This window comes from Pinus tabuliformis, chromosome 7, assembly GCF_031772625.1.
Source record: "Pinus tabuliformis cultivar Carrire ecotype Pingquan chromosome 7, CPIR1, whole genome shotgun sequence".
In the NCBI taxonomy this organism is placed as follows: Eukaryota; Viridiplantae; Streptophyta; class Pinopsida; order Pinales; family Pinaceae; genus Pinus; species Pinus tabuliformis.
Window position 1 is genome coordinate 1,561,989,430 of NC_142293.1, and position 9,891 is coordinate 1,561,999,320.

A 9,891-nucleotide genomic window follows, 5' to 3' on the forward strand; every position below is an offset into this window, starting at 1 on the left:
GATATTTAATTTACAAAATATTTTAGAATATTTTTCAATGTAGTAATATATGAAAACTTGAGATTTATTTAAAAAATAGTTATACTCCTTCAACATTTTTAATTAAATTGATTAATTTAAAAAATGTCATATTCATGTCATAAAAATATGAGTTGTGTTTTTATTGGCATGTGGTATTACTAAGTCATAAGATTGACCTTTGATATTGCGACAAAGTCTATTTATCATAAGGTCTTTTATGATATAGTTTTAATAATAGATATTTAATTTACAAAATATTTTAGAATATTTTTTGATGTAGTAATAGATGAAAACTTGAGATTTATTTCAAAAGTAGTTATACTCCTTCAACATTTTTATTTAAATTGATTAATTAAAAAAATGTCATATTCGTGTCATATAAATATGAGTTGTGTTTTTTTTGGCATGTGGTATTACTAAGTCATGAGATTGACCTTTGATATTGCCACAAAGTCTATTTATCATAAGGAATTATATATATATATCTATATATATATATATATATATATATATATATATATATATATATATATATATATATATATATATATATATATATATATATATTCTTTTTCTAATTAATAACACAAATAATTTAAAATAAAATTATAATTTAGTTAAGTTTTATGACTTTTTAAAATTTTGGCAATGTGAAATGTATCATGAGCTAAATGTTTTCATATTTATGGACATTTATCAACAATTCAATTTATATGGTTGCCTTAGTTTATCAAGAATATAAAATCATATATTTGAAATATAAATACTAATTGAGTGGAGAGGCTCATTCTACAACCCAAAGAGATGTGTAAGTACACCCATGTTCAACTTGGAATGGACATGTGTCCCTTTAATATATATATTTATTTAAAAAAATGACAGATATAATAGAAAATAAAAATGAATATAAGTATTTAGTTTGTTTAATTAAAAGTATTATAAAACATCAATAATCTCACTCTATGTCTATGCTAAGAAGAAGTTATAACAATATATCACTCAATCTAGACAATATATAAAATATAGTAAAAAACAAAAGTGGATATACGTCTTGGGTTTGTTTAATTAAATGTATAATCAAACATCAATAATCTCACTTTATGACCATACTAAGAAGTGGTAAAAATATTTCACTCTCACTGTCAACCATAAATAAAATATTTTGATGTCTATATTAAACAACATAATCTTATATGATCAACTTTATATAGAAATAAAGTACTTAAAAGTTAAAAAAAAACTATATATACATTATAAAAGCCAATTGAATTTCCTTTTTAGTTTATTCTCTTATATATATGGGATCAAAGTGTAAACAATTTATTCAAATTTTACACTCTAAATATGGCCGCAACCATGAACATTGAAAATTCTAAATATGGCCACAGGTGGCCTGTGACAAGAAAGTGAGGTAGAGGAACGTTCAGATGGAAAACCATAAGTACAATAGTATGGATCAACATAGACATCATATAGTGCAACATACAGTTTCGACACAAAGGAAATAAGTGCACAATAGTCAAATAGCTAAATAACTATTTTATGAAAAGGATTGTTCATCACATAGAAGACATGTGTGCTCTATTTTTTCCATTCGTGTGACTGTAGTTCTTCACTTTTGCATTGTACATTGGTCTACATGCATCTCTACACCTAGGTTTTCTTGACCTAGGAAAGAAACTATTGAGGGTTACCTTGGAAAGATTGTATCAAATGCAGTCATTACTATCCCTTCCTATTTTAATGATGCTTAGAACCAAGCAACGCAAGATGTTAGTGAAATTATAGGATTGGATGTCAAAAGAATCATAAGTAACCCTATTGCAACATCCTTTTCTTATGGCATGAAATAGAAGGAGGGCCTAGTTGTTGTGTGTAATCTTTGTGGGGGAACTTTCGATGTACCTGTGGTTGAAATATCCAATGGTGTATTCAAGGCATGTTCCTTCCCTTGAGATGTTAGGTTATTATATATTCATTATTAATTTCTTCTCATTCTCTGCTTTATCACGCAAATTATTGTAACCTTGTTAGCTTTTTATTATAGATAAAGACCAGAAATGGTGATAATGTTTTTGGGGGTGAGGATTTTGATAATGATCTGCTCTAGTCTTTAGTTGTTGAGTTCAAAAAGACAAAAAAAGACTTATCCTAGGATAAGCTAGCCTTACAAAGGATTCAAGAGGCTGTAGAGAAACTGCAGGTGGAGTTGTCATCTTCTCCTAAGACAAATTAACCTACCGTTTATCGCGGAAGATGCATCTGGTACAAAGCATTTGAATGTGACATTAACTCGTTTGAAGTTTGAAATGTTAGCACATCACTTAATTGAGAGAACAAGAATCCCTTGCAAGAATTATCCCAAAAAAGCAGGGATTATGACACTGGAAGTGGATGAATTTATTCTTATGGGAAGAATGTATTGGGTGCCAAGGGTTCAAGAGATTTTTGTTAAGATTTTTGGAAATATGTCGAGTAAACGTGTTAATCCAGACGAGGCTATAAAAATGGCTATTGCCATCCAAAGTGGAATTTTGCGGGCTAATGTAAAGGAACTTCTTTTATTGGATGTGACTCCTCTTTCTCTTGGATTAGAAACACTTTGCAGGGTTTTCATTATGTTAACAAGCAAAAATACAACAATCCCAATGAATAAGAGTCATATATTCTCAACTGATGCAGATGGTCAAACTTGGTGGATATACCATGATGTTGGAAGAATTAAACCCATTCAATGAGGAGAGTCTTCATCCTTGGGAGGAGGCCCCAAACCTTCAGTTGTGGGCTTAGTATCAACTATCCATAATTTTCGTGCGTGGGTTCATCTTGATGGCCCGAGGAATAGTATGAAATTTGTCGAAGTGAGAGACCACTTTGGGGTTCTTATTGCGGGTCAATGCCTTTTCTTCTCTTGACACTCTCTTAAGACTTGACTTGCTTTATGTTAATGTCGTTTCTTGAAGGTTGAGAATGCGTAGTGTGCAAGAGAATATCCTTGAGGTGGTAATTTGTTCATTGTGCATTATCTAGTAGCCCAATAACTCATGTAGGTGGATTATTTCCATCTCTCCCTCCACATTTGCACTTATATATGTAGACTCAAATCTACACAAATGAGAGACCCTTATTGTTAAGTACATCGACAATATGCTAAAAACCACTTGATACACATATCTTTGTTGTGTTCCAAAGATATAAGATACTAATTCTAATCTAGTACTGTGTTGTGCGAGAATCCATGGCCCAGGGAAGAGAATCTCCCAATACATAAATGTTTGAGTGAATATTAGATGAGAGCAAGGAGGGGCTAACCTTAAAATGAGCATATTCTCAAAACTAGAACAAGTGCTTCAATGTTTCATTCTTGCCACATAGTGGGCATTTAAGGTATAGAATCAGTAGGTGTTCAAGCTCATGTTATTCTTCTCGAATTTATGCCTTACGGTGTTTCCTTTCCAACATCTAGTGCAATTGCTAGAAATAATATATTTGATTTTAAGGTCACGGCCATAGACCAAATTGGTGTATGAGAGCCCCTTGTTTGTGGGACAAGGGACCCACCTCCCTTAACTGCTAAAGTCTATGAAAGCATACATAATATACCCCCCTCTGATTGTGACCTCTTACTAGGAAACACATGCTCTTAACCATTAGGCCACTCAAGTTGTATAATAATAAAGTTATAATTTAATTAGTTTTATGATTTTTTAATTTTAGCAACATGAGATGTGTCATGTAATAAGTTTTTTGTTACCTATTATGGATTAATGTCTATGAGAATTTACCAACCACTTAATTTATATGGCTATGTTAGGTGGAAGGATTTAACCTCCAAGGAATATTCTAGAATATTTATAACAATATACACAAATCAAATGTTAAGATTTATCTCCAAAATAGTTTTGTGTTATTTTTTTCCCTTTTAATTAAATTGATTAATTAAAAAATGACATATAAACAAGTGAGTTATGGTTTTTTTGGGCATGTGGTACTAATAAGCCATGGTATTATCCCATAATATTGTAACAAATCTTATTTACAGATTAAGAACCTCCATTATAAACATCAACAACAAAGGAGGTAACTCTAGATATTGTTCTTGACCAAAAATCCTCTTCCACTAGTCTTTATTCTTTCTGTTAGTTGTATTTTTTTTATCTTATTATGTTCTATTGAGGGAATGTGTTTGGATTATAAATTATAAATTGTTATAATATTATTTTCTAGTGATAAGTTTTACCTCTCCTAAATAATTTATTAATAATAATCTAATTTTAATTTGGAATTAAAAAAAATGATTTCTCATACGTTAAGCCCCTTGTTACTATGTATAATGCAGTAGTATTAATTGATTTTTTTAAGATAAAAATATTATAAATTTATTTTGTTTCCCTAATTTAAATTATCTTAATTATTTTCTTCAATATTTTTATATTTCGTTTCCATTAGTTATATTTAAATTTCTCACCTATCCTTAATGCTAAGGAAAAAGAATTCTTAATATTTTATTTTAATTTGCTATTTTTTGTTCCTTTAAAATTCAAAAATAATATTTATATTTTCTAGTTTATATATATATATATATATATATATATATATATATATATATATATATATATATATTATTTTATATGAGTAATTTAGGACTTCCAAGAGAGTATGATAAAAAAGACAAAACCTAAGAAGAGAATAATAATATTTATCCCAACTATCCAAAATACATCCAATTTTTATAATGTTGAATGGAGTATGATAACAAAGATAAAAACTAGGAAGAGTATAATAACATTTATCCCAACTGAATCCGAGCGTGACCTAGCTCTGCAACAGCACGAGCGCTCCTGTGAGGAGTTTGGGCAGCATTGAAGGTCGCGGCCGCCTGCCGCATATCGGCTTGGCTGGGCCTTACTCGAGGTCGCCCACCTCCATGGAGGTGCTGGGCTCTCCTCAGGGGCCTCCCATCTCTCCTCCTCCACCTTCTGCCTCTGAAGCTTTCAACTCTCTGCTCGCATCCTTGCCAAAGAAGAAGAAAGGCAAAGCTGCAAATTTTGTGAAGAAACTGGAGGACATCCCCAAGATTTCTCTCCCGCCAGATGGGCCAATCCAAGTTGCTCTGTCTCTAGCAGATCGTGCCCTCGTTGGCCAGTTCACAGGGCTTTGGCCATCCCCTAAATCCACAGAGATCTGGGTCGCCAAGAACTGGGCACCCTTGATAAAAAACAGAGTAACCTCATACTTTCTCGGGAGAGGCTACTTTCTGTTCGAGTTCACTGCAAAAGAGGACAAGGACCTGATTTTCCAAAATGGACCTTACTTCATGGGCCCTCAAGGATTGTATCTAAATAAATGGACGCCAGACTTCGATCCGGTAGTGGATGTTCCCACAGTGGTCCCAGTGTGGGTGAGACTCCCTAATCTCCCAGTGCATTGTTGGAATTGGGATTCGCTGAAGCACATAAGCAACACCCTAGGTAAATTCATAGATCGGGCTAATAATAAAGACCAGTACGATTGCACCAGAATCTACGTGGAGGTAGATCTAGAGGTGGGGCAACCGGAAGCCATCAAAATCATCGTAGGTCCCTGAACTCATGTGAAAAAACTTGACTACGAGCAGCTGCCCTTCAAATGTCGGAAATGCCACGTCTATGGCCATTTTGCCAAAGGCTGTCCATCTAATGGGGCGGAAGAGAAAGGGGAAGAAGAAGGCTAGAACCAAGTCAAGCACACCAAGACCTCTCATAAGAAGACTGCAATTGCAAATGATAAAGGCCCTCATACGGCCCCTGTTCAACAATCAACCATGGAAGGCCAAGAGAACAAATTCGAGCTCGTAAGATCTGAAATCATGGCCTCCCAAGAGGTTGAGATCCCAAAGGAAATTTCTCCCACCAAAGCTTCCCCCTCCATCTTGACCAAAGGTGGAAGTGTCGCAGAGAGATCCAAAGGAAAGCTCTCAAAAGAGGAGGAGGAAGTCCAAGAATCTGAGGAGTTAGAAGAAGAAGGAGAAATAGGAGACTCTCAATCCTCTCCCAAAAGATCCACAAGAGGATGCAAGTCTTCCAGGGAAAAAAGAGAGCAGGAAACCTATAAAGACAAGCTTCAGGGTAGCCAGACAACCCTTGAGACGCTATTGGCAAAAACTCCAAAGACAACGAGGAATCAAACTCAAGGTTCCAAGGGAGCCCACCATAACAAAAGTAAATAATGAAGATCGTCTCCTGGAACTGTAGGGGTATGGGCACTAGAGCCAAGGAAGAAGCAATGAAAAGCTTAACAAGATTGGAAGCCCCGATATCCTCCTCATCCAGGAGACCAAAATGGAGGATACAACTTTCCTCCAAGCATGTAAAAAATTTTGGAATAAAAGCGGAGCGCAGGCTATCTCTGCTCGTGGAGCCTCGGGAAGGCTTTGCTCCCTCTGGAATGCCAACAAGTTCTCAATAATCTCTGAGACTTTGAACACCCACTGGATCTTCTTAAAGATGCAACATCTTGATACCAAAGAGATCATATGTCTTTTCAATGTGTATGTCCCTAACAATGCCGGGGAGAAGAAGATTTGCTGGGACTCCATAAAAAATCTGGTAGATCTAGAGAACCTGGAAAACATCATCATCACTGGAGATCTCAATCTCACCCTTCTTTCGTTAGAAAAAAGAGGAGGCTGCATAGTAAGGGATTCAGCAAGGGAATGGGCGGAGGATCTCATGCAGGACTGGGACCTGCTAGACATCAAGCCTTCTTCCGGTAAGTACACTTGGTCAAATAAAAGAGTCGGTCCTGGTCATATAGCTGCAAGACTAGATAGATTTATTGTTCAAAGTTCCTTTCTTCTTCTCGATCTAGAGGCTAGAATGCACATCCTCCATAGCAATGTTTCAGATCACAAGCGCATTAGACTTGAGTTGTTGGCTCTCAAGGATCTGGGCCCTATTCCTTTCAGATTCAATCCTCTATGGATCAAAGAGGCAGATTTCATGCAAAAGGTTAGGGATTGCAGGAAGGAGCCAGTCAAGGGTTCCCCCTGGATTGAGTTCATCAAAGCATGAGTGAATTAACCTGAATGAGAAGGAGGGGAGAATTGGTAATAGTTTCTGAGCCCGGCACATCATGCAGCAGATTAGCCAAGTAGGGGAGGGTGGGTGCAGGTCTCTGAATTCCTCCATGGAAACATCGGCATCAACTTCTACAAACAACATGCCTTCGCTGGTGTAGTTCACGAGGAGCTTATCGAAGGGCGCTTCTCTCAATCTTCCGGAAAAAGGATAGTAAAATACCAAAACCTTCACCAGCGCTTCTCTGATAACTTTGGTGGTATCCTCACTTTTTTTCGACGGATTGAAGTGATAGAATTGGACGACGAGAATATGAAATCTGAAAGACAGTTGATCATCTATATTGGAAAGGTATAGCAACCCTTTCGGAGTAGGCAGGGAAGGAACGACGAGGACAAATGGCTTTCTGGTGACCTTGATGTTCAGAGCAACCATGAAAACAAAGGTATTGAGAATCAATGAAAACTATGATGCAAGCACGCAATCGAAGATCAACAGAGCAGGATGTAGTGCATTGCAGACTTATTTCGAGATGGGGAAGACGACGAAGCGAGCTTTTGGTGAGATATATATAAATTGAAGCCTTTTCTCAGGTGATGTGACCAGTACAATGTGGTCTCATATGTTTATTATTTTGGAACAAGGTTTTTAAAATTGTAATTTAATTATTAATAATTTTATTGATACGATTGTTTTTAATTTTATAATAGAGTTTTTAAAATTTCAATTTAAATATTAATATTTATTAAGTATGGATTTAATTTTTATTAAAGGTTTTAGAATGTTTGTAATAATATGGGGTGGATTAGACAATATCTTGGTCTCAGATTCAAAAGAAAATTTCAGAAAAAGAAGTTGGTATGGTGTAATGTAAAAATATATCAAGAATGGATCATTCTAAGCCAATAAGGGTAGTAGCCTGAACCAAAACAACACATGATATTTTTAGCTGTTTCTTTTAATTCATGATTTTACCTAATATTTGGTAATGATACTTTAACAAAAAATAGAAACTTTTTAAAAGAATTAAAAGAAACAGTTACCCAATCTTCCCTGAAGGGAGATTTAGAAGGGAGCAAAAGAATCCAGGAGATATCCTGGAGCTGGAGGAAACAGACCAGTGGGAGAATTCTCAAGAAAGACAGTCAGAAAAGAGTACATGACTTCGGGGTAGGATTGTAGTCTAGGAACCCAATGTACTTGACTATAACTGGAAATAATTAACTGTGATACTAAAAGAAAGTGTTGGGGGGAGAGTCTGGACGTAATTGCCAAAACTCGTGGCAGGGAGGAGAGACTTTTCAACAAGGATTGTTGGCTAGTTGTTGTTGTTATTAAAACAAATAAGTACCATGAAGTAGGAACATCTTATTGTCTTTAGTATAAATAAATTCTTTGTATGCAGTACGGATAAGCAAGGAAGTTCTTTAGAAAAAGATACATTAAAACAGTAGATGGAGTATATTTAATTTCTTTCTCACTATAAGGAACAATAAAAACTCTCTGATGAAATTATGTGAAGAATATTGTAGGTAATTGCCGTGTATGAAAGATTTAACTTAGTATAAAACAAATGAGATTGCGCTCTTAAGTATTCAGAACGAATTGTGCAAAACCTTCATGGAATACACCCAAGGAATAGTTGTATTATACGTGTCGAGATTATACACATATGTTACTGCTCCATAATTTAACTAAAACATGCAACTAGAAAAGGCAATGAAGATCTGTTTGGAAAGCAGAGGTACCACCTCATCCGTCACCCATGTAATATCTATCAGTCTACGAATAAACCCTTGTATAAACCCTCGTTCTACAAACCCTTATTAAAACAGTTAATCCACAAGGACCGAATAGTATTCAATAACAATAATACACTGAGATTAGAACAGAGTGAGCCGACCCTTTGCGAAATATGAAACGACATACCCAAAATATCAGTTAACTTACAAATGTATTATATATCAGCATATACTCCACTATGAACAAACAATTATAGTTCCAGAATGACGCCTTCAAGTCAATTACGACCAAAATCTTAGAGTTCTTTAGCTAATAACTTAATTGACATAAGAACAAGATACAACAACAAAAAGAAATATGGTCAGGGACAAGTAAATTTTCCCCATATTGCTCAAACCATACACAGATTCTGTCAACTCGGTTAAACGACTAAATAATTAAGGAGTACAATAAATCTAGGTAGCTCTCTGCTCTCGACTCAGTGGAACATTAAACCCCTCTTTAACTAAACTGCTGAGGACCAGAATTCCAACCTGGAAACAACTAGTGAAACCATAAGAGTTTGAATCTTGAAGGGTAAGTTCCAGGCTTGCACGAGCATAACAGGGTAAAGAGAATACCTGTCATAAACCACATTCAAACATAAAATTATTAATTGGCTATCTAACAGAGATAAAAATTGTGAAAATGCATGTTTCATTTTAAGAAGAATGATACCAGAAACTGGAGGATGTACTCTCCAAGCGACCACCTGCACATTCACCGAAACCCTTAATAAATCATTCTAAGTTCAAGAAATTGTCAAAAACTCATGAGTCCTCGAGTTAAGAAATTTTACCTTCCGAACCTCGGAGTATAACTATTGGCATCACTCTGAGATACCCTCGACCCAACCTAGACAAAGGCAACAGTCTGTCAGCCTCGGTAAGAGCCATGTCTTCCAAAAAATTAAAAGTACTATTGATATTCTGTATCAAACAACACTCTCCTTCTCTGGACCAACCATCATAATCAGTGCAAGCCGCAGAAGGAGGGACTGCCCCACTATAACCCTCAGCAAATCATTTCG